The 26616-nt window shown below is 38.7% G+C and overlaps 1 protein-coding gene and 1 long non-coding RNA gene across 6 annotated transcripts in view; one reads left to right on the forward strand and one right to left on the reverse strand.

The window, feature by feature from the left end:
• The window catches only part of Scgdelta (sarcoglycan delta), a 351842-nt gene that overhangs the window by 83377 nt on the left and 241849 nt on the right, over window positions 1–26616 (reverse strand). The gene's annotated exons all lie outside the window — the stretch shown is intronic.
• LOC105148348 (uncharacterized) overlaps window positions 1–26616 on the forward strand; it is a 163092-nt gene that overhangs the window by 78013 nt on the left and 58463 nt on the right. The window lies entirely within an intron of this gene.

The raw sequence follows: 26616 nt of genomic DNA on the forward strand, positions 1-26616 counted from the left end.
ATTTTTAGGCCCGGTTTGGAATCGATAACAAATCCATGAAGAATGACTCTTACGTTAAAGTTTGGCAAGCTGTAAATGTAGATTGCAATTGAAAAATATATTTTGCGTCTTTTATAAGAGTTCAAAATATATTCTTTTTTACACTTTTATACTTCTCTTTGTAACATGCAATTTTATTATGTTTACTTGCAATACCGTCAACTATTTTTTTTTTCATTCTATTTGTAATGTATTTTTATATCATAATTGGAAACTGTGTTGATCAGTATTTTTTCTTTTTTAAATTCTATCTTTACATCTCTCTCTCTCTCTTTCTCTCTCTCTCTCTCTCTTTCTCTCTCTCTCTCTCTCTCTTTCTCTCTCCGCGTTTTACTCCGTTTTCAATCTATAGATTTGTTTACCACGCGTTTATCGTACTGGCGCGCTGACATACACGAAAACTGAGACTGGCGCCCATAAAGTCTCGAATACCTCTCGCGAGGGAAAAGGATAATGAAGTATGCTAGATGAAAAGAGTGGAAAAAATGGCAGTTACAGCGAGGTCTGTACGCAAAAGTGGTAGAAGAAGGATAAAGAGAAGGTGGAGACGGAGGGAAAGGCTCGAAAGCACGAGCAAACATGCAGCCGGAAAATATTTTTGAAGGGAAGAATGCGCGAGCGGGCAAGAGAGCCATTCTCTAATTAGCTTGGTATACGGGGTAGCTTTTTGTTTAATTAACACGCTCGTAGTAAACTACCCCCTACGCTACGCAAGGCCGCCCGTTTTATCCACACGGCGCTTTACATCCCCATTTTTTTCCCCGACCCATCCTCACAGGTTGGCCATCCTCCTTTCGCTCATGATAGAACCGATAGGTATTAGTTTACTTAAAACACGCGCTCAAGGGTGTCGGGTTTAAAAGAGACGATGTTTCTGGGATGCGCAGGGTAGGTGTGTCTCACCGACACGAACGACTCTTTATCTCCCGTTGCGCGTCACATCTTTTTTCATTTCTTTTTTCGCTGCCGGCCAGATAGAAACACCAGGCTTCCGGTGTCCGTATTTTGACAACCGGCGAGCTCTTGCGCACGCATATTTCGAATATTATCGCGTCCAAATCATGGCGTTTTAATTTCTGTTATTCTGAGCCGTCCAGGAAAACGGAACTCAAGTCGCACGGCTATTTAAACTCCCGAATTCTATGAGAGAAGTAATCTTGTTAATAGAAAACTCCGGAGCTTATTGGCACTGCGCCCGTCACTGATTGATTGCTCCATCTTTGCGAAGCTCTTAGACATCGCCGTTTATTTGATTAGAATAAAGGGCAAAGTCGACTCTTTGTTTCCATTTTGTTACGCTCGAACGACTCTATTATCTTACAACCAGATTACATCAAGACGTGTCCGTCTCTTTCTCTCTTTTTCTTTCCCTTTTTCTCGCGCTCTTCGCGCAAAAATAAGTCTACGTTGAAAGTGCAAACCTCGCCGGAGGATGAAAGAATAATATTATGACTAAAACATAATAGATATTTCATATTCCTAGCTTCTGCTTCATCCGTATAGTGACAGTTTGCTAAGATAATTCTCAGTAATTTCGTATCGGAATTAAGTATCTAATAAAGTATTAGAGCAATAAAAAATTGGGTTTTACTGCGTTTTTCAAAGAACGTCCTTTAATAGGTGCGTTAACACACATTTTTCATTTTTCCATTTTCGAGATTTTGATCACTAATGCCAGAATTTTTCTGCAGCTTATGACTAGTATCGCAGCTTGGGGAGATATCCGAAAAAGCGAAATTAGAGTGAATCGCGTGTCGAATGCGGATCCAGCTCTTTTAGTTGTCGCAGCGTTGAGATACGCGCGCGACAGCCACTTCCGTGCACGCTTTCGCGTTACAGTCTGGCAACGAAACGCGCTCCTCTCTCTCTCTCTCTCTCTCTCTCTCTCTCTCTCTCTCTCTCTCACTCTTTCTCTCTCTCTTGGTCTCCGGTCTGTACGTTAGCCGGTGAACGTTAGCTGCAGGTGGCGCGTGTATTTATAGCCGCGTCGTGACTCCTCTTCCTCTTCGCCAACAACACGCCGGTCCTCCGCCGTGTTTTCGTGCAACTCCTCACTGCGCCTCTTTCTCTCCTGTCCCTCTCTCTCTCTCTCTCTCTCTCTCTCTCTTTCTCTACCCTTCATCTTCTTCCCGCTATCTGTCGGCTGTTGCTTGGGAAAGTCTAGCTAGCTAGGAGGCGCTAAGCCGGCTGGATATGAACGGTGACTTCCGTCGGAAGACCCGGACGAGCGGGAGCGCTGTTGAAAAATGGGTTTAGCTGACGGAATTGTGCGGGAGTTTCGAAGCGAGATTATCTCGAGTCTCGTTCCGCCGTCGAATCCGCCGGTCGCGCGAAACGGAAATAAACGATCGAACGGCGCGTACGTGCGCCATGAAGAGTACGAGGACTCGACGCTGATCGGAATCCGTCGATCGCCGTTACGTGCCGCTCGTACCGTTCCCGATGACGGCATGAATTTTTATGCGCGTCGGAAAAATCGTTTTCCGAGTGTTCCTGCAATCGGAATATCGATTTCGGCAGTCGGGGAGATTTCCCAAAACGTACGCGTGTCGAAAAGTGTATTTTCATGGCACTCTCAGACCGAGAATCTCGAAATCTGACTGTTCCGATTCCTCCTTCATGCGAATCGCGTATGCGAAGTATCTGAACTCGCGATCAGACTCATCAATGACTTTGAGGGTGGAGAATCGTGTGACAAATTTCGACAGACAATTCATGAAGCTCGTTATTGATTGCAATGGACCGTTCGCATTTATTCTATCTAGATTCTTTGCACGGAAACGAGATCAGGATCTTGCACGCTCGCAGAAATAATTGTGATAATCGCGAAACGTGCCGCGCAACCGACGACTCCTAACGATTCACGTATTTAGCCTCTCTCGTCCGCTAGGGGTTGGTCACAACGGAATGGGTCAACACTTTTACATCTGACTAAGTTCGCCGCCATCAGATAACGTTTCGCGAGCAACGACACTGCCACAGCAGTCACTTTCAGCTGGCGCCGAAGCGACCTGTACGTCGCACGGCTAAACGGTTAAAGTCTTGTCCAAACTCAGCGAAGCTCGTTTGCTCCGCGGCTGCCGTTATCTCATAGCTGGGATCTCCTCTCAATCTCCACAAGACCGCCTTTACCGACTTGCCGCCGCGGCTGCTTTCTCCCCTTTTCGACTTGCTATCTCTCCCGGAGAAAGGTAAGAGGAACGGCCCACAGTCTTCCTAGATTATTTTCGATAACGACAGAATTATGGGGATTTAAAGATGCCGTGGATGTTTCTCACCCCTTTTATTGTTAGATAAATATGAAAATGTACTCAATAAGGGCCTCAACACGAAGATAATTGTAATTAAGTTGTGAAATGTGAATCCTAGTCATAGATCAATGCATAATGTTTTGCATTTTCAACTTACAACTACGACTTATGTTTCACGATTCAGTTACGACAATCTTTGTGTTTAGGCCCTACACAATTTCAAGATGATCAGGATCCTTATTCTTGAAAAGAAACATAAGAAAGACTTGTATAAGTACAACATATGCTGTAGTATCTCTTTAATTTTTGTATACGTTTCTTCTCAAAAATAGAAGCCCAAGTAAGCAAGGATAAAATTTACGACAAACTTGATCAAGTACAATATAACAAGTACTTTATATACAAACACACACACACACACACACAGACACACACCACACACACACACACACACACACACACACACACACACACACACATAACGCATGGATATTTTTAGACTCGTTTATATTCATGATATTTTGAGACATAAACCGGTTTAATAAATTTAGATTTTATGAATCAATTTAATATTCATTACTTTTATATTTGTAATCGTGATTTCATTAAAATCTTACACAAAGTTTGCTTTTAGAAATTTTTTAAATTCTTAATTTTATTAAAATCATATAATTTCATGCTTTTCTTAAGATAAAAAATTTAAAGTAGTTCGAAATAATAAATTAATTTACGTAAATAATTTTCTGTAGGAAAATAATTTTTATTTTTTAAATAATAAATTTAATAATCTTTCATAAATGAAATAATTATATAATTATTACTCCAATTATCATTAAAAGGAAGAATTAAATAATTTACATATAAGTTAAAAATGGCTGTGAATAATATACATTTATATATTAGTGACACAGCTAATATTAATGACATAAGCGTATAAAATGTAATAATAGTTATTAAATTTCAAATAAATATTTGAAATATAAAAACTAAAATATTCGGCGTATATTTTGTAATATGTTAAATATTTCATAACCGTGAAATATACTGTGTGTAATGTAGCGTACAAACTAGCCGTCCTATTTGTGTTTCCAAATTTCTAACTGATAAACAACTAAGCGAAAAATTACCCCATGTATTATTACATTCCATAAACAAATGTAATTCAAAATACATTATTTAGCTATGAATCTTCTTGCACTTTTCTTCTTACACTTTTTAAATACTTCGTATCGATCATCAAGTATAATTGTTTTCAATTTGAAAGTATGAATATACAAGGTGTGTTGTGTGTCCCAAAATTCGCACATTCGGAGTACAGGACATGATATTTCATGCTAAAACAAACAACTTTTTTCTTTTGCAAAATTGCGTCTGATAAGTAGTTTTTGCAGAAGAGCAGATTGAAGTTATCAAATTTACGCAAAAATTTTTTATCGAATATGATTTTACTACAGGAAAAAGTTGTTCGTTTTAGCACAAAAAAATTTTTTTTTAGCAAACTTGCATCCGATAAGTAGTTTTTGCAAGAGAGCAGGTTGAAGTTAACAAATAAACACAAAAATTATTTATTGGACGCAATTTTAAAGGAAAAAGTTGTTTGTTTTAGCATAAAGTATCATTCTATACTCTAAATGCGCGAATTTTAGGAATCTTGTATATACATGATCAAAGCCAGATTGTTTATTAAAAATTAAAGTATAAAAATGCAAGAAATACAAAATTCATAGTGAATTTAATAATAAAGATTAAATATTTAACATGCAACGGTTGGTACGTAACCTTGATGTTTGACATATAATATTGCGTTGTGTATACAATGTCGCCGCGTTACCATTCGTACAGTGACATTCGAGTAGGCAGGCAGCAGGACGAATCGTTCTTTTTCGTTATCTTTCGAATTACGATCATTTTTTATTAAAAAAAAATCAATGATTAATTCATACAGTCAATTAACGACTCACCGAAGCAGATATTCCGTCTTAAAACATGTAATAACACTTAACATAGGAACAGCTGATTCAAACAATTCAAATAACAAAAAGTCATAAAATATCATATGTTGTTTATAATATTTCGTATGTTATGCATCGTATACGAAAGTGCCTTACAAAGTATCGCACGTTATATTCTGACAGTTAATGTGTGATAATTAATTATTGTGAGTGAATATTGTATGAGTGCAACAAAATTTGGGAAGAGAATGGGAAGAAGGGAGCCTAGGAGACAAGTGATGACAGAGCAACTAAATAACAGCAATTAATTTTTTAAAGATTATATACTATCAACAAAGACAAATAAGGAATTCAAGCAAACTAAAAGAGATTAATATTAATACAATATTTAATTCGAATAATTTCGCAGAAAAAAATTATTTTCCAGTAAAAAGATACGTATTATAATTTCTTATATACATTTTGCCAAGAATTATTTGCTGATTTATTAAGTGTTATGCATTTTATCGAACAGTTACGGCACAAATAATATTATTAGAAAATAGAACGTTTTTCAAATCTATCACTATTTGTGCGATTTTCTTTTTTACTTCGTTTATACTATATCGAAATTCTCAAACCTATATGCTCAGCGAAACTTACAAGCAAGGCAAGGAAAGATCCTGCAGCATAAAAGGATATCTGGTTGTTAAACTGGAAGTGACAACGATTTTTCTCGGATATGTCTTGTATAAAGCGGGACGTGACCCCTTTTAGTCGGCGCTGGGCTATTAAGGGAGGATGATCGATGATTTGCACCATCCATTATACTCAGTGACCGGGAATGTAACCTAGAGGCGTTATTTGCACGAATAACGCTTTTGATTTTTTTTTAAGATGTAACATGAACAAAAGAGTTTCAAAAGTAGAGTATGTTTTGCGAAGCTCGCTTAATTGTCGACAGAATTTGAGATTTTCAATTTTAGCAATTTATCTCTCTATTCAGATTGTTTCGCATGTATATAAAACCGATTATGATAATTCATGAAATAAATCACGACAAACTTCTCTTCTTACGAATCGTTTGGTAATGAAAAAAGAGATAAAGACGTTTAAATAAATTACTGTTATACAATATTCTTCATATGTGCACATAAGGTAAGATGATATAATTTCGCACATGGTATACTTCTCTGAACAAAATTAAGTTTGAATTCAATTTTCAAAATTTAAATTTGATTTTTTTCTCTGTTTGGTTATTCTTCATACAATGAGATCAGGGTCACAAATCTTGTATCTCGAAAATTAGATTCAAATTTTATTTCGTTCAAAATTGTTCCATGTTCGAAATTATATCACTTACATATATCCATATAATCATTATTGCATTTAGGCCCGATTGTACTTAGAATAATATTCAATGAATTCACCGCAGTATAATTCCCTTGAGATACTGTGAATCAAATTCGCACTTATTAATATATTATATAAGGTATGTTTATCTAATGTATCAAAAACTCATTCACAACGTATACAATATGAAATTATTCTTTATATTCAGGCAATTTTTGAATAGCTTAGAGAAGAATTTTTATTGAGTAGTTTAAGAACTAAAAAAAGATAAATATAAAATTCTACCAGTACAAAAATATAAACATTTTTATTTTAAAAAATTCAATCTAGCTACCATCTGTATTACAGTCCACAATACAAAATTATCGCGAAGTATTCTCGTAAAGAGTTAATAGTCTGTTACAAATGATATTAACGCGTTTTTCAAAAAATATCCGGGCAAAAAATAAATGGTATTACTGGTAGACTCCACAGAGAATGTTCTTACTGCAGCAGCAATTCTACGAGAATTCGCGGAACGTTGTTTACCTCTCGTAAACTCAACTTCTAATAACACAAAGTTAATTCTAACAGGATGATGCCTATCGATCGAGGCTGTTATTACAGGATAATGACGGACATAATACCAGTGTCTGTAGAGTATCCTCACACCGGACTTACAAGCGATATGGGATAGGGCGCAAAACACATCCTGTACCCGTTGGAGTGGTAGAGGATCAACGAGGAGTAAGAGGCATGCTACTGGAGGTACGAACCACATAATCAAGCCACGTCACAATGGTATGCCGCTTATACGTGCGTACCCTCCGTATTGGCGCCTCACGTCGTTGAATGGCAAATACCAACGTGTCGTGCGCCGGATATAGGACACTTATACAAGGAACTGCGGTTGATTATTGCATGCCCATAGCAAAGAGCAGTCGACCTCATCCCTACGACGAATCCAACTCTCATCGATTTAGTCTCAATGTTATATTAGGAATGTTGGAATATATCGATGGCGTGCAATTACTCGTACATCGAATTTTCATGTCGATCGAATACTTTACATTCTACATATTAAATTAACTTTCCGCGACATGAAATTTTAACTCTTCCGTTAATAATAGGATTCTTTGAGAAAAACAAATTTCATTTTTTTTATTATTATAAAATCTTAAAAAATTCTGGTATACTTGTTAAAGTTTTAATAAGGAATTCTTATCATCCTAAAAGTCGGTCCTAAAAGTTGTATTTTATTTATTTTACTGTCATAGAAGTCGAATTTTTTTTACTTACTTTTTACAAATTTAAAATCCACCAGAATTTACAATCAAATATCAATTAATATAGATAATTTCTTTAAAAGATCCCATGTTATCAACGGAAAGTTTAAATATTATAACTATCTCAATAATAAAACTGTCGCGTGGCTCAGATTAGGAGAGACGGCGGAAACACCGGAAATTTGAAATCCAAACGAAAGGGAAACTGAATTAAGATAAGAAACATTAATAAATTATTTATATTCTCTAAATCTGAATCAGTGGATTATCACTGTCAGTCTAAACTGTCCCAAATGTGCCGCTGGGAATTAATGTCCCTTAAGATTTGATAAGTTAGTTACAGTGTTTTCCATTAACAGAACTAGTGCGCACTCAATGCACTTTAAAGCCGTTATACACAAATTGATATAAAAATATACGTTCAATAAAAATATAGAAATAAATTAAACCGCGAAATATTCAATACATTTTATTATACTATTTGATAAAATACACATTGGGCATTTTATCAATTGAGATATCTCACTTTTACATTTAAATTAAAATAGTGTATAACAAGTTTAATGTGCACTGGGTTCTACCAATAAAAAACGTTTATTAATTGAAAAACATTCCATATCCATTCATCATATTTGAGGCTAAAAAATTCTTAAATCTTCATCTAGATATTAAGTAATGAACTTGTGTGAAAATAAATTTGTTGAGAACGTATTTTTTTTAAATATGATTTTGCAGAAAATTTAAAGAAAATCTATATTTGATCATATTCTAAAATAAAGGACATTAACTACGAATCTCTTAAGTAGGGAAGATGGTCAATTGTATACATATAGAGCAGTATTCGTGACCGATCGTGTGGCGAAATTCCAGAAGAGACAATTCGTTTGGATAAAGCTGAATTGCGTAAATAGTCTTGAGCGACTTGTCTAACCTTCTCAGAGCGCTTAACTCCTTCCCTCCAACATGTCAGGGAATCAAGGTACGTAGACGAAAGAAAGAAAGAGGATGAGGGAAAAACGTGATACGAAGAGCACGCGAGAAGAAAGGAAAAGAAAGAGACAGAGAGAGCGAGGTCAGGCAGGGAAGAAAAGACGGAGAGAGAAAGGGTCGACTGTAAAAGCAACAGGTGCCGACGTCTAGCTAGCTAGCAAGCAAGCAGCTCTTGCAAACCCCACACCACATCCCGCTCTCGTTTCCATCCTCTCCCTCTCTCTTTCTCTCTCTCTCTCTCTCTCTCTCTCTCTCTCTCTCTCTCTCTCCCCCCCTCTCTCACTTCCTCTTCCATCTTCGAAACTTTCGTGCAATTCTCTCTCTCTCTTTCTCTTTCTTTCTCTCTTGTACCTTGCTCTTCTTTCTTTCCTTCTCGCTTCTCACTGTCGCGACTACCCTCGAGCAGATCCCAGCGAGATAGCAAAAATGTTTAATGGGGTGAACTCGCCGGAAAATACCAAGCGACCCGCGTCTTCTCGTAGCACCACCCTGAAAATGTCGTTTTCCTCGATCAGTTTCGCATTAACGTCCCGAGCCTGCTTATCGAGGGCCTTTTCGTGTTTAGTGAGGATCTTCCTTTAAAGGACCAATGTATCTCTCAAGCGCCGCGTGAATTTCTTCCATGAGATGTCGGTGCTTGCTGCATTGCGCGTAATTCTTACACGGCGGTTGCATTGCGAGTATTGCTGGTTGACATTTTTCTTCGAAGAGATAGAACCGCGGAAAAAAGTGCATATAAAGTGAGTATACATTTACCGTATCTCTTTTAAAACTATCTTTAAATTTATATTTCCCATATATTCTTTATTTAATAATATCTTCATATATTAGCACTTTAATAAGATGCTTTAAAAGAGCCACTGGATGATTTTATTTTTATCAGTATAATTTACTTTGACATAGAAAGAATTCGTAGAAAGAAAAATTTCATTGTACTTTTTTCACACTAATGCAATTGCTATGCTAATTTCTTTAATGGCAGAGATGTATATAGATATCTCTGATAGTAGTTACATAAGCGATAGTTGGGGAACGAAATTTGCTTAGCAACGAGGGATGTCTTCTTTCTCACAGAGAATCCCGCAATAAATGCCAGGGGAACAAATGCAGCAATAAATGTTAAAGAGATCTCACTCGTTCCGAGAATGCGGCTTTAAAGCGAAGAAAGCTCCTACGGGCCGTGAAAGAATTCCGAGAGGGATCGAGATTACTTGGGTGGGCACGGAACTTCTGATGGGAATAAATGAAACGCATTAATAAGACCGCGGGTATTTTACGTGCGGGTCTCCTGCATAATAAAATTTATAGGATGTTTAAAAAATTGTCCGGTAATCCAATCTTTTGTTCCGCGCCGCGTTTATATTTGATTCTTATTAATATCGAAATCTTGCGCGAAGAAAAAAAATACAGTTACATTCACTGGCGATGGAATAGTAATCAGTAGGTGTTTTAACGGAGCGTTGTATTATAATTATGTATTTTTCTAAACATTAACGATACGCTATTTTATTATTATCATCTTGATAGAATTTCAATGAGAACCAATTAATTAATGAGAGAAAATTGATAATCACGGGATCAATTATATTGCGAAATTATTATACGCAATCGAGTATATAGAATGTACTAAGCTTAATGAAATGACGTAAATCCGTCGTTAAATTAATTTACCACCAATCATACAATTTTGAATTTATATCCAGACTCCATCCAGTACGTGCGGTGGCGCTCGAAAATTCAGTGATTTATTGGAGATTTACTTTCGGTCGATGCGTGAATGGTCGATCGTAGTCTACCAATACAATTTGTCGAAGGTATAATTTATAGCCAAACACTCAAACCATTCCCGAGAGAATGCTTTCCCCGTATTATTAGATAAAATACATTATAATATATGCATTTCTGTAATCCTGTCGTCGATTCACTTTGTCGTGATAGGGATTCATCCACATGTATAGTCAGACCTAAAAGGTTGCAATATTTTTTTTCAATGGGTTTCGGAATGCAGCTTGCTCGAACGATGATTCTTATTCATGGATCGACAAATAAGAATCAATTGTTCGGTGAGTAGGCAATCTTTTAGGCCCTGACTATACATTCGCGTATTTCTGTGTCGGTTATTAAGTACGAGAGACCGTGCGAATCGGCCCAATACTTTGGTCCGCGATTTTTATACGCAGTTTAGATATTTTTCTCTCGGCAATTCCGTATTGAGCGCGCCGAGGAGCACGTTCCTTCGCGTGTGTACGTCGTGTACATCAGAATGGTGCGGCGAGATGCCGAGAGCAGCAGATGGAGGGTTCTGCCATCGTGTGAGCCTCCGCAGCATAGAAGGTGGTGGCCGGTGATTCGAATTTGGAGCAACGGACTTTATCGTTGCTCCGCAACCGCACGAAACGCTGTCTAGCCTGCCGTCGCGTATTAAACATTACCGAGGGGTCGTTTTACGATCCCTTGAACATATCGTATTAATGTCGCTCCCTGTACAGTCGCGCGGCGCTGCGGCTTTACGTTGCTCGCTTCCAATTTAATGCGTTTCCCTGCCGCGAGATCTTGCCGTTGTGCTGCATACGGAGTGACACACTTGGTCGGCGGTCCAATGAATACGATTACGAATGCATACGACAACGATCTTAATGACAAACGTCTACTGAATTAAGAAACTTCTCTTTGATAACTTCCATTATCTATATACTCGTGATGAAATAAAGCATGGATCTTTGCAACTATCTCTCAATTATTAATGATAACAATTATAATTCTAATATTAGTATAATTTTATATAATTTCTCTGAAATAGAAACAGTCATTACTATTTCTATTTCAATAATGAGAAATTTATCTTGAATTGTCTTTTAGATAAAGCTTTAATATGTTTATATATAATAATAATTCAAGACGTTTCTCTCTTGTTTTCTCTTGCTCAATCGATTGACCGAGAATATCTTTCCTTAGACTCTTTATTTATTTTATCACGGAATTTTCTTAGAGTGCAGGTATCGTAATTACGCGATAAATTTTTCGTTGCTTCTTTACCGTTAAACACGATCGTTACAGAAAAACAGCCGCTGTTGCTTCTTGTAGTCTTTCCCATACCGCGGAACGAATATAGAAGCGTCGTCGTAAAGAAACGCCGATGAAGGGAAACTCTCACTTCCTATGCTAATGCCGAGGGCGAGGTCTTCGTTGTGTTCATAAAGACGGTGCGCTTCTCCCGCGCGAAATAAGACCATTGCGGCGGCAGCACAGAGAAAGAGTAGAGGGAAAAATGCAAGGGGTTGTTATGCCCGCGGCATCTGCCACCACTGCAAGCGATATTTTCTTTGCCGAAAGTGCGCGCCGCCCGCACAATCGACGCGACATGAAAAAGTCGAACCTTCGTTTTGAGTCAATTTTTTACAGGTTCGTGAATTAATAATTTTCCACTGCTGCCGTAAATAAAATTTGTACATATAATACTTTATCTATAATTAATTAATTACAATAAAATATGTGATAGATGAAGTCTCTGTCATATTTTCCATTAGGTGCTCTGTAAATCATATTAAGCTTTTTGTGTAAAAATTTTTCAGATTAAAATTTTTTCGAAAGGAAAATATATCTCTCTGTGAAATGTTATCCTAACATTATAATTTCTCATTACAATCAGAAGGAAATATTAGACAATGTTACATCATATTATAGTATTGATAATTCAAGGTAACTCCTAATGCTTCTGCTCGATGAATATCCAAACCAGTATGTACTATTGCGCCATACAAATGAGATAACGTATGTCGACGTAACGATGCGATAATTGTACATGACAATGCAGTAAAATTTAGTTCGCATAAACGCGCCGCATTTGGATTTATCGGACGCATGACAAATGAACGTATTGTCTGTAGTCAACATCATCTATAATAATGCGTTTTAGTTGGTGACGTCACGTATGATATGCTCAACTAATTGGAGGTTTATTTTCGATGTGGTGTTACGGGATAGTAAGTAGATAGCACACGCGCGATTGAAACATTCGTAAAATCGGCTGCACGAATCGAGCGCACGTAGAGACAGGAGGCGTTCGCGTTATGTCATTCTGCGTTTCCGCGGCAGATCCGCTTGATTCCGCCCCCAATCGAGCAAATTCAAGCGAAAGGCGAACGTCGTATCGAATCCCCTGGCGATGTTACGTGTCTGATTTAATGTTTGGGGACTCGATGTCGCGGGCTGCCTGGTGTTTCGGTAAACGTTTTATCTACGGCGCTCTGACACTGATAGGATTTCAGACTGGCTTTTTCTCTCTCTTTCTTTCTCTCTCTATCTTTCTTTTCTCTTTCTCTTGCAAACACAAGTTCCCACTGAGAGAATTTGTAGACACGGAAATGGAGAGATAGAGTTTACTAGAGACGAGACGTGCGAACGTTTTCCCGCGTAATCTTTCTACGCGAAGTGTACGGAGAAAGGAAACTTTGATCGCGACTGACCGATTCTACTTTTGCACTCGAATAAACCTGGCTAAGATCGGGAATAACAGACGTTTTCGCGGTGATTAGAAGTAACAAGGCAGGTCGATGATGTCCAAGATAATACAGTGTCACGCAATCGTCGAATGATAGCGATAGTACGAACGATGATACGTTATTTGATGATATATCAAACGTAATCGGCATTCGAAATAGAACGAGCCGTGAGTTTCGGGTGCATGCCAAATCGAGTGATCAATATCCGATGTACCCGTGGCAGCCTCATAAACCGTGACACGTGTAAAGGAAACATCAATTATCAATCGCATGTAAATTAATTCGCCGATGGGGATAGCGCTGTCCCTTTCCTCGGCAAGTGGGATTGTCACTTTCCTTTCGCGCAGCTCGAAATCGTAAATCTGCCCGATTGTTTCGTCGACAGAGAGATACGAGACGCGAATGTGGAAGAAGAAGAGACAGAGAGGTAGAGCACGGTCGACCGGTTTGCAGGTTGTCTGTTGCTGCAGTAACAATTCCGGCCGCGTGATAATCAAATCTAATCCCTGGAAGCTTCGGCAGACTAACTGGTAACCAATGTTATATCGGCTTAGTATATTATATGAAAGAGAATGGTACACGAGACAGTGCATAGATTTCAAAATATCGGATTTCGTATGCAGCTCTCGATCTTTAGCCTCCGAGGGCTCCGAAACGATATCTATTTAAGGTCGACTCGAAGAACCATAGGGGAGCTAAACGCAGATATTTGAATTAAGACGTCGACGTCGTACTTTCTCTCTTTCATCCCTTCTCTCTCTCTCTCTCTCTCTCTCTCTCTCTCTCTCTCTCTCTCTCCCAGTGCTTCCAAGACCATCAATCAACTAGCCTATCATGTTCCGTTTTACAAACGTTTCTTTTAAACGAAATATTCCGTGTCTATTAAAGCGAATCGATTTGTCCGCTCGTGCAACAAACACGACGCGATGTCGAGCATGATTCTACCTTTAGGACCAGTTATTTTTTTATCATCATTTTTTTTAAATTCTATCTTCATTTTTAGAATTCTATTATAAATACTCTTTTTATTAAAATAACACGTTAGGATTACGCTTTGCATCTAAACAAAACCGAAATCAGAATTAAACAGTTCATCACTTTGATTCTTTATCACTTCGATCGAAATGCTAATTTTCAATCTTATCGTTGTCCCGTTTATCTAAGAATCGATACGAGAGTGCTACGATAATTTGTCAAAATTCATCTTTTATCTCTTCGGAGAAAGATGAAAAGGCAGCCTAATCAACGCCAATTTAAAAATCCTCGTCACGTTGCTCGATATCTCCGGTCATTCTTTTTCGGGAAAGAGTGCGCCCCGTTAGAAGGATGGGAAACGACAGAGGGTTCTGAAGGTAGAAGGTAAAGGGAAGAGTTAGGAGAAACGTGCCGTACCGTGAAGAGCATCATGCGCAATCTTGTATGCAAATCAGGGAAGAAGGACGAGGTGGTGTCGGACGGCGGCATGGGAAGGGCAAGAGGGTAGAGAGAGAGGGGTGAGAGGGCACGCGAGGTAGGTACTTTAAGAAAAATTTGTTCCCTCAAGATTTCTATATGCAAATGCGACATCGCTGGCGCTCTCTCTCTCTACAGCTTTTCACGACTCAGCTCGGCTCGCTTCGCACTCCGATCTCGGATTTGCATTTCGCGCTCTCTTCACATTCATGTTTCCCTCCCATGCAATGGCGCAACGGAAACGCGTACGTCACCCGCGTTTTATTAATGATCCATAAGTGTCGGCCGGAACCGCGGACCAAGCTGAGTGAAACTGCGATCCGGGATGGCCAGCGGTGGATGACGAAGCGGAGGCGTCTACGTGATGCTCTAATTACCATTAGCCCATTAGGACGCATAATTTGCCTAATCAGACCACCAGTGTATATTACGTCACGTTATTTGAGATAGGTTTACCTCGGTGCGGAATGTTTTGTATAATATTAGTTTACACGAGTGCGCGAGTCGGACGGCAGAGTTGCGCCATTGCATGTTAACGTAGCGTTATGTGAAATTACATACTTCGAGCTTGATGCATTTTATTCGTATCGTTTAATAAGATCGCGTACGGAAATTTCTGTTGGAATTGATCACATGTGAGCGTAAATAAAGTCCTCCACGTAGTAAAATGACGATCAAAGGATTTATCAATGAATTATGGTTCTTTTCTCATCAGAGAGAACAATAGAGAGAAAAAGATCGCTATTTATTGAGCGCTCTAAGATGATAGCCCTTTCAAGGGCTAATCAAGTATATAATTTTAAAAACAATATGTACGTATATAGTATAATAAATTCAAATTTAAAATATTAAAAAAATATAAAAGAAAAATAAGAATAACAAAGATTAAAAATTGATATTTATATTAGGTGTTGGAATTAATTCGTAGCGTTTTACAAGTGATGGGAAGTACTTTCATTAATGTATTTTTTAATGCTCATGTGAAATAAATAACATTCTTTCATTAAAAAACGCTACGAATTAATTCCAACACCTAATACATATATACGTATATAGTAATATAATAATGAGAGAGAGATGGAAGGAAAGAGAGAGAAATACACAACTTATATTTTTATCTTTATCCGATATTCTTGCGCAGATTACTATATATATCAATTTATTGAGATATCGCCTGAACATGCAAAGCTATTTTGCTGCCAGATTGGCTATATATTTACGAAAATATATAAAAAATTTATAAAGTATATCATCTGTGACGATAATATTAACAGTAGATAAATTGGAAAAGAATTATACCGTTTTTCAAACTTCATTATTGATAACTCTCAGCTGTCGTGTTTTGTGGCGTAAATTCTCAGTGATAGCGTCGATAACGTTCGATCGTCGTGCACAAGAACATGGCAGGAAGAGAAGCAAGCACATTTTCTCGTCACCGTCGTCTTCGTCGCGGTTGGGCGTAGGGAAATGTCAAGAAAAACAGTGTCGTCGGGAAGTGTGTCCTGACTGAATCGGTATCGACGCGAGAGTAGTCCCGAAGTAAATTACGAGCGCTCCCACACGAGGAAGAAAGACGAAAACAGGAACAAAGAATTAAGAGAGAGCCGTACGCGAGAGAAAGCAGCAAAGAAAAATGAAGAAAAAGAAAGGAAGAACGGGAGGTGAAACGTACGACGAATAATGCGATTCCGCTTTGGATAGGTGAGAGACTAGGGGATGTGTGCGTGTGAAAAAGTTCACCCCGTCTCATCCCTCATTCTCCGCTTGTCTTTCTCTTGCGCGTCATTCTTCCTTTTTTAGCTTATACCTTCGTTTTGGACGAGAATAGGTTAAATTGTGGCCACGATTATCTCGTTTGTCAATTTTCTCAAAATTGTCTCATCGAATTGCATAATCGCGTGATTTTTGAAACTGCCGTTCCGCCGCAACATCGGAGATACAATTATTTTCGAATATTTGGTTAATTATCTCGTGATGTTTTATATCTCTTATATTGTTCACTCGTTTCCATATCTTGCCATTGCGTCGATCTTGCACGCGAACCTCTTTACTACCCGTTAAGATTAAAGAGAATTAAAGAGAGAGTGGAAAAAAGGAACACGCTAGAAGCATTTATTTCGAGAACCCGCACTTAATGGGAGTAAGACCAGAATTAGAGACGATTTCACTCCGATCTAGAAGTCTTTCGCAGGCCGAATGCGATTTGTGGTAAAGGAACAAACCGTTGAGAAATGTGTTGTTTTGCCGTTTCGGAAAACATAAAAAAACTTATTCGGGTAAAACACCGCAAAGTGTCACATTATATACATATATATACATATATACACACACACACACACACACACACACACACACACATATATCTCAGTTATCAAGAATTTTATCTTTTAAGTTTGAGAATTTAAGAATATTAGATTTTTCAAAATGTGTGTAAAAAGGCGTCTTAACGAGGCTTCGTAGGAAACGTGGTTAACACCTCGAGATTTCGGAGACAATAATGTAATCGCAAACGACGTTATGCAACTCGAGGGATGTAGCCGCAGTCTGTCCAAGCCAGACTTCAGCCCCTCGAGCAACTCGGTCGGATGGTGGAACGCAAGTTTCTTCGTGGTAATTTGGTGTGCCAGACGCGGAAAGACGGACAGCTTGCGAAGCCACGCGACGGCGACAGTGGTGCGAGTGAGTTTAATTAGGAGTAAAAATCGAGTTTGCCCGATCGGCGTCGAGATTGTCGCTTGGCGAAACGAGATCTCGTGATTATTAGATTTCCGCTGGCTGCGCCTGCCATCGCCACCCTTCCGTGCAAGAAGGTAGGGAGGGCGGCCAGGCAGACAAGATGGTCCCAGGAGGGTTGCCTGGCTAAACAGTCCACGGACTACAATCTGAGAGAAAAGGGCGACTGGAGGAGGAGGGGAACTGGAAACTATTTCTCTTGCCTCCCCGGCACGCCGGTTGTGATTTGAATACATCCAGTTAGCGGCGCGTGCCTCGAATGCCGGATCCGCGACGGAAACGCTTAAAGGAGCCACTCGTTACTTCGTTCGTGCGATATTAGCCACCGTTCACGTCGTCGTTGTCTTCGTCCTCGTCTCTCTCGTCGTAGTCGCTACGATTAGTCCTCGCCATTCGAAACTTTATTGGACAAGTATTGACGAACGCCCAGCGTTTTATTCCCATCGATAGTAGCAGCAAAGTGTTCCTAGTTAATTGCACTTTGCGAGCTGCTTAATAATTTGTTACACACGGTGTGTTTGTCCCGGTGTGTTTGTTTCTATTGAAACATTCAACTGAATATGTAAGTTGGAGGCTGTAAATCGATCTTCAACTTCGTTGCCTGTAGTTTTCACGAAACTTGTCGAGATATCGGAGGAGAATAAAGCCGTTGGAAGAAGCAAGCTGTTAAAAGTGCCGTTGCTTCGCGATAATTAATCATCGGAACCTGTTTAACTGGCATTAAAACAAGGCCTGTTTGAACTCGGCTGTGCTATAAATTCTCTCTTCTCGGCTGAATTGCGCAAAAAGGTAATATATAATAGTCGCTAAAAATTTAATAAAAATTTTACCTCACCTTTGTGACGACACGTCTTTTTACGTGATAATGAAATTTTCAGGCGAACTCCATTTAGTATGCGCGTATACAATTTCGAATTTGGTTTAACCCGATGGATGTAAAACTGCGTGAAATAAATTCGCTTAAAATTTGTTATTTGAATTTCCCTGAAAAAACTATCTTGAAATAAAAATCCTTCGATGGTAAATGAAAATTGTAGCGTAGCAATTAAAGCTGGATATTCGTAATATTATGACTGCTTTTCTCTCGCTCTTTGCGTCGTATTATTTTAAAATAAACGTCACTGCAATCACGGGGATTGTTTAAAAATTGAAGAGGTCAGTGCGAGAGCCGTTGTTTGATGCGCACCTTTCAAAGGTAACACGAGCGCGAGTATACTTTATCCTGCATATATAGTTTCATAAATGACGCCAAAATAGTTTGCAACAGCAATTTATCTTACAACGAGGTAACACTGGTTCTCATCGAGGTAACACCACTGCTCCGGCCTGTATTATCTCAAAACTTAAAAGATCATTCAGAATGATACATCAACGCGCACAGTCACGGTATTTAATGCGCGCTCGCGTCCCGAGCAACTGAAATGGAAAACGTAAGAGTCAAATCTCTGAATTGTGTATTTAATGGACATAGATTGGTAGAGAAAAAAATGCATAAATTGATGCGTATTTATTTATGTAAATGCTTATCGAAGCTTTTGATTCTGCGAAATTTCTCTCGCGATAATTCTTGATCTTAATGAACTGATTTTATGCTACAATAGCGGGCAGTAACGTGAAATTAACCTATACGATATCCATGCTACGTCGTAATCGATGTTATCTCGGGTTTTACTCAGCTCAATAGCATAATAACCGTTCGTGTCTTTACATTATTTTAAGCAGGAGGGCGGCAATAACCTCGACCGTGAACCATCCGGATGGTTCGAGGCGTTGCACATGCGAGGGAACACGCGCTTCCGTTGCGAAAGATAAAGAAGTGGATAGGAGTTAATGGTACGATGAAGAGGATAACAAAGACAGAAAGAATAGTATCTCGGAGAGGGAGATGAGAAAGACGGAGAGGGAAACAGGCGGTAACAGCTTGCGATAATAGTTGCGAAATAGTCAGTTTTATCGTCAGCGTAATAACAATCATTGTTATTTTACGTGTTACAACCGCAATCTCGTAATTGCTTTAAGGAATGTATAACCTAACGCGGCGTACACTAGGACGAGAAATGAACGGATGGATAGGCGTACAAAGTAAGCGAAATCCCAATGGCGCCGACTTGTGTGACTTCAACTTCCGGATGCTGAAAACGTCAATTTCTGTCGCAACTAATCAAAACTTCCCTGCGATTACACGGAGTACCGCGCACAACCAGCTTTTCAATCTGTACAGCCACTTTAGACTGCTCGCCGATGCTAATGACTGCATCGCGGTATATTCCCTCATTGCTGCATCGGGCGAGCCAAGTATTTTGCAAATTCTCGCGTATCTCGCCTCCATCGGAACACATCGGAGGCGGATAAAACGATTAAGCCGCGGGAATTGAATTGGACTGGCGCCGCCAGTGCGCGAGATACACTTTCTCCCTTCGCACGTGCGCAAATTGCGAAAGCTGCGTCTCGAATAATATTGCAGGCGCCAGTTCGTAGCTTCTTTCTGTTTATAAATTTTGTTTATAATTAAATATAGCGAATATCAAGAAATGATTAATGTATTGCTATTATTGAGACACATTTGTCAAATTTTGAAACACAGAATATATATTATGTAATTTAATAATTTTGAAATACAAAAATTGTACTGATAAGAATATATTAATTAAGAGAAATAATCTTATTTTCACTCAGAACGAATTTTGGTGTTTAATAGTATTCATATGCTAGTTTTTGCAAATATTGATAGGCATCTTCGCATGTGAACATTATTAAGCATCAAAATCAGCTTTAATCAAGAATAAAATTATTTTTCTTAATTGATTTAATAATTTTAAGTTTTGAATAACTTTATGTTTACTTCATGCAAACTTTATCTAACCGAGTGAAATCGATTTGTAATAATTAAGAACACGCGCGCGCGTCGAATAGTGTTTTATACTTCATACGCTGCAAACAAGCGTATCCGGAATCTGCTGGCACAGGAATAAGAAACACCCTTCTCCTCTTGTTTTTCTCGTTGCAGTGAAAGGTAGTGGGCACACAGCCGGAGAAAAGAAGACGCGAAAGTACCGAGGTAGTAGACGAGTTTGAGAACAAAGTCGATATTAAAATCAATCCAAACTGTCGGACCAGCAGTTCGGCTGAGTTTGTAACCTTAAAAGTTCGTCTTCGTCCCCGCAGCTCGCCTTCCTTACCGCATATTGAACTTTAGTCAAGTTCACTCTCCTATTTGCGTTCCACCGCGGCACCGTGGTACGTTAAGAAAACCCGGCCAAACGAACACGAGAAAACGAGGATGGAACCGCAAGAAAGAAAGAGGATGGCGGGGAAATAAGCGGAAGTTTGGCCGCCGACCTTTCGTAGTATCCGCTAAGGCGCGATCTTAAGTGCCTGCACCTGGCAATCCGCCCCGACCTTTCTCGTATCCCTTTTCGCAAAATGAAGGAGAACTCCCTCGCTAATTCGAGAAATATTCGCCGCAATTCTATGTGGTGTTAATGAAACGGGCAGCGGATTTCTTATCATTAATCATCGTAAAAACATGATATTATACATCTCATCTGTCAAAATGTTTTACGGTCGAAAAACAATAAATTAAGAAGATATATTGCGTCGTTGTTCGAGCATATGGTTTTCGCTAGCCAAAGGCATAAATTTCTACGGAATTTTCCGGGACTCGTTTCGTGCGACGTGAAATGGCCGTAACGCCCTTAAAATGTCCGCCATCGGTCGTAACGTTGTGAAGTTCTTTTCAGATCTTGAGACAGGCGGACGATATGCGGACGTGTACAATATTATGAGCTAAAAGGCAAGGGTATAGCCTTGCGTTAATTAAAAGCGAGGTAGTGATTCTCAACTCCGATGAGACGTGTTGCACACTACACGATCGAAGAAAGCTTTTTAACTTTTCTCTCTCTCTCTCTCTCTCTCTCTCTCTCTCTCTCCAATTCTTTTTCCGTTGAAAAAAAGAAGAAAGAATTGTGCAAGTTCAGTTAAAAAGAACAGGCCTCACAGGCTTGCTACACATTCATTAAAATTTCCTAACTTTTTTCTGATTTCCAGAGAAAATTTCGTGATTTTTCAATTTTTTCTAATGCTTTCAACAATATTTTGAAATTTTTTGTAGTTTCATCTTGATTTGGACATCCTCAAATAATTTATTGAAGAAGCAGTTTAACATAGCAATGTAAATTAATGTTGCTGACTCTACTTGCATTTAATTCTTGGTTGGTAGCATTTTAAAATTGCATAGATGTGATGTATGCAATTTTGAAATATTATTAAATTTCTTCAGTTTAAAAATACTATTAAATTTCGTTAAAATCAAGAATTTTAATTTTCCAGAAAATGTTGCAAAATTCCCTGATTTCCAGTTTTGTGACAAGCGTGTCTCAGACACATCGCGCTGTACGATAGAAAGACAAAGTAATAGACGGATAAGACTAGTTATGTGCGATCAAAAATCAAAAGAAGGGGAAACAAATGGATTAAGTCAGACGGGTCGGTGCGCCGTGCCGCTCCGCGCGATCGTAGAAAGTGGAAGCGGATGAATTAAATCAGAAAGACCGACGGCGGACCTCGTCGCGCTGCGCGAACGAAGGAAGGGGAAATGAACGGATTAAGTCAGACAGCGTAGCGTAGCGCGGCAGCTCGTCATTAAGATCGTACAAATCGCCTGGCTTTTTAATGAGCGTTGGAGTTTGGTAGAATATTCACGGCTCAAGCAACTGAAGTCTATACTGCACCTATAAGGTGGGTGAATTAAACATTTTCACACTTTAGGCGCGTCGGGCCGCCAACTAATGAGAGCGTTTCTTCCCCTACCGACTCTCGCGCGACTCTCTCGTCTCGTCAGTCTGTTACGTTTCGAAAGTTACCACTCGCCGAAATTATCCTCGTAATTGCATCGACGACGATTGATTAAGTATAGAATCGCCCGACTTACTCCACGTTCATTTTACATGATTGAGCAAGATTCAAGCAATTGCTATTTATGTAGTTGCAGAACACAATTATATTAATTATAACTTATATTTAGATTGCGTTCGGTTATCAAATTAATATTCGTACGTTTCGTCTATCCGATGAATATTATTTCGCTGTATCTTGTTTTCGTTATCATTTGGGGTGCGATAAGAAAACGTGAGTCGTCACTCTGAGATTAATTCTGATCTGATGTTATTATTTCCGCAGGCTCATCGAATAGCGATATTATTTACGGAAAACCGATTCCTTCGCGACGATGATCCCGAAAGGGGAATCGTAAAACTGACAATAACACTGGAATAACCGAACACGCCCAGGTAGTAGAGCTTTAGAATCCGTAATTAAACGGGATGGCTGGAGCTTTGGCTGAACATAGAGCTTTCTCTAGCATAAAGGTTTTATGTCCGATCTCCCGCGTATACTCTTCATTCTCCTCATCCCATCTCTCACTTTGTTTCTATCTTGCCTTCGTACAAATTTGCTGTCCACGTCACCTCTATAGTATTCCTTGCGGACTCAGAATATCTTGCAAAAGGAAATATTAACTTAGCAAATATATATATGATCTCTCGTGCTTGATTTCATTTGCGGATTATTTTTCGAAGTTTGTTTTCCCACAAGAAAAAATTAATGTAATGAAATTATAAATGAAGGAATTGAAAGTACATCGGCAGACAAGAGAAATTTAGCAGAAAATATATTAAATAATTCTCCTTGGATTTTCTTACTTTGATTAAAAAGAAATATTTAATATATGAAATACATTGTATATAAAATATACTTTATCTAATTTTAAGTTTGCTAAGAATATGGAAGAAATAAAATATTTTCAAAAAATCATATATACTTTCACGTTGTAAACGACGAATCTTCAATCATGGCTAACGTTCGCAGCTCTTTCTATGTCATTTACGTGTCAATCTGTGTTGAATTTTCATTGATATTCAATTCAAACACTATATATATATATATATTTCAATAAATTTGGTTAACAAATCCGTGATCGAGAATCGTCGTTGACAGTCGCCGTACTTCACCAAGAAATTTCCGAATTGCGATTAATCTTGCGATTTTATTTCGAGCTCAAAATCGGCGCATCATCCACTTGCGCGAATCTCGATAATCGGCGCGCTCAGAGAAATATATAAATTACGCGGGCAGCAGTGGTGGCGATGGTGGCGGCGGCGGGTTATGGCGACGTGACTGCAAGTTGGTTCGTATTAAAGTTATGAATATAAATCACGGCCAGCTCGTTCTACGTTCTTTTCCTGCGCTCGACGGCCTCTCACTCTTACACAGACCTTACCGACCATCACGATCGTATTCCCTTTCTCTCATTCTTCAACCCTGCCGTCCGTCCTGCGTTCTCTATCGCGAGGAGAATTGGCCGACACCCCCCATTTTACCTGCGCGCACACACCCCCGTTCCCAAGCTTCGCACTCCCCCTCATTCTTCCAGAGTCAGGTGTAGCAGCTCGCGGTGTCAAAGCGGCAGCCCATTATTCACTCACCCCCATCAGAGTTCATGTCTCTCTGGCACGCACTCCATCGTCGCAACCCCTTTTCACTCCTTTGCTTCGCTCGTAGTCAAGATACATCTACAGCTGAACTTATGAATGCTTCGACACTAATACTGGATATGGCAATAGCTTGTCGAGTTATTCGCGCGTGAAAAATAGCCAGCGAATATAAAAAAGTTTAACCCCGATGGTTTAAAATTCTGCACGAGCAGACATGTACCGTACAAACCGGTTAAGCAATAAGGAAGCTAATGCATACTATGACATAAGAAATGATTTATTGCGATTTTTCACCGATATAATAAAAGTGTCGATGATAATAAAGATAAGTTGCATATAAATTGTATAGGAGTTTTATGAATAAATTGCATAAGAGATTTAAAAGAGATGTCAGTCGATCAATTATTTAACATTTTATGAACATTTTACGAAGTCTTTTCTATTTGGCATGTGTATTGCAGAAAATTGCTCACAAAATAAAGTCACACAGTATGAAACATCACGTGACGGAAATGACTCTATGTTCCGTCGAGACAAAATAATTTCTCGCTGTTGTGTTTTTGAACTACAAGTTTTCACACTGCGAGTCATATACATATACGTCAGCATGAAAAACTGGAATACTTCTTACTGAACTTTCTTCAGAAACGAAGATTAACGCCCACCTTTGCAGATTCACCATGTTTGCCGCTGCCGGGTGTCACGAACGCACTGGGAAGCCAGGAAAATATGAAGACAACTACGTTCTCTGCCAAGTGAGAGTTTTTATTCTCAGCAAATCGCACGTGAAACTGCGCAAATACAGTTGTACATATTGTTCAACAGTCGCGCGATCGCGATGCTATCATATTTTTCAACGAGTGTCGGTACGGGTTTCGCAGCTTCGTTCATCGTCATCAATATTTTGAATTGAGAATAATCGATACGATCCTATGGCTTTCAAGCGAAGGTTAGACAGGAGATATATCGAATTTTTTTTACGCTGTATTACAGAATAGATGATATGAACAATCAAAATGCTCTTTTAATTTAATTAGGTAATTCAATAACAAAAAATCTTAGGAACATTTTTTAAAAAATGATTTTGTATGGAAAACTTTAAACTTTCACGTTAGAAAGTCGAAAATTTTCGTAAATTTTTTTGGTAAAGTGAAAAGAAAATTTTTTATTTTGTCTAACTCATAATTTTCTATAGAAATTACCAAACTTACAGAAATTCAAAAAACATATAGAGACCTTCGACATTTTCAAAATCCTTTTTTTAAATTAAAATTTTCTTCATTTTTAACGAATTTTATAACTACTTAAATTTTGAAGTTCACAGCGCTATAAACTTTCATTCTGACCGAATAGATTCTTATTCAAGTGTGCATCTCAATTGTACATGCATCTATTGCTATAAACGCTTAAGAATTTTTAGTTCTGAGAACTTGCTATTTTCCTTTCCGTTGCTCTTCAAACAAAATATCAAGCGAAATAAAGGGATTGCGAAAATAGTCGTTTAGCTCAATTCCTGACTATAATGCTCGAAATACCAAGTTCGAAGTTCATAGAAGAAGGTGTGCATACACATTCCGGAAAAGGGGTGGAGAGAAAAGAAGCCCGAGGGATCGGCTCGATCACGCACGAATGCGTCCCTTGATCCAATACATTGACGCCCCGATTTCGAAACGTATTGGCGGGACGATGTCATACATATCCGATGCCAAAAGCCGCGGGGTGCTTCGCCACTGTCGGAGATTTCCGACGGCCCTAACCGCCATCCCTGATTCGCCAGCAATCTCTCCCGTAAGAGACACCTCCGGTTCCGACCTTTCTGTCGAGCTGAAAATGGTTCGCATCGCGAAAAATTGATCAGTACGCTTGGAAAAAACTATTTTTGAATTCGTAAAAAAAAAATCTGTTATTGAAATTGAGTGAAAAAGAGCCACAGGTATCTGACCCAAAATCCCCGTATTTTTTATTCGATAAAAATGTAACTTCAAAGCGATATTTTTTAAAAGCAACAACTGTAAACCATCAAACATTAACTGTTATAATTTTATTAATATTTAGATATTTAATTTAGAAGAATATGTGTATGTAGTGCAGAAATTCTACAATAATTTTATAATTTTAGTATACGTATATATAATATTTATGGATATCTTGTCACCTCATAAATGTCTTACTACCTTAGAAAAAAAAAGATATTCTTCGCCCACAGTGGTTAAGCGATTGGGAGTCAAAGCACGTTTACTTGTTTCGAATCAGAGAACCGAAACCACTTACGGCAATTTTACGAATCGCGGACAACTCCACACGCCGCGGGCCGCGATTCGTGGTTGTGCGACGAGATTTCGGGGATGATCCCTTTCAGCGAGAAGTGTTTTCGGATGTGGCGAGAGGATGATGGTGAAGCTAGCGGCCACATCCAGCGGCCAGATCCGAAAAGCCAGGGACGAATACTGGTGCGAACTCTCGATTATGAAAAATGGATTTTACGTATTTTCGTAGAAAAATTATTGAAAATAATAACTCACAATACACAGTGATAAATTAGACAAAATTAGGATAAAAATATTGAATACAATAATAATAATAGATTATAAAATATGTACATAATATAG

This window comes from Acromyrmex echinatior, chromosome 4 (assembly GCF_024713525.1).
Source record: "Acromyrmex echinatior isolate Ae372 chromosome 4, ASM2471352v2, whole genome shotgun sequence".
Taxonomy (NCBI): Eukaryota; Metazoa; Arthropoda; class Insecta; order Hymenoptera; family Formicidae; genus Acromyrmex; species Acromyrmex echinatior.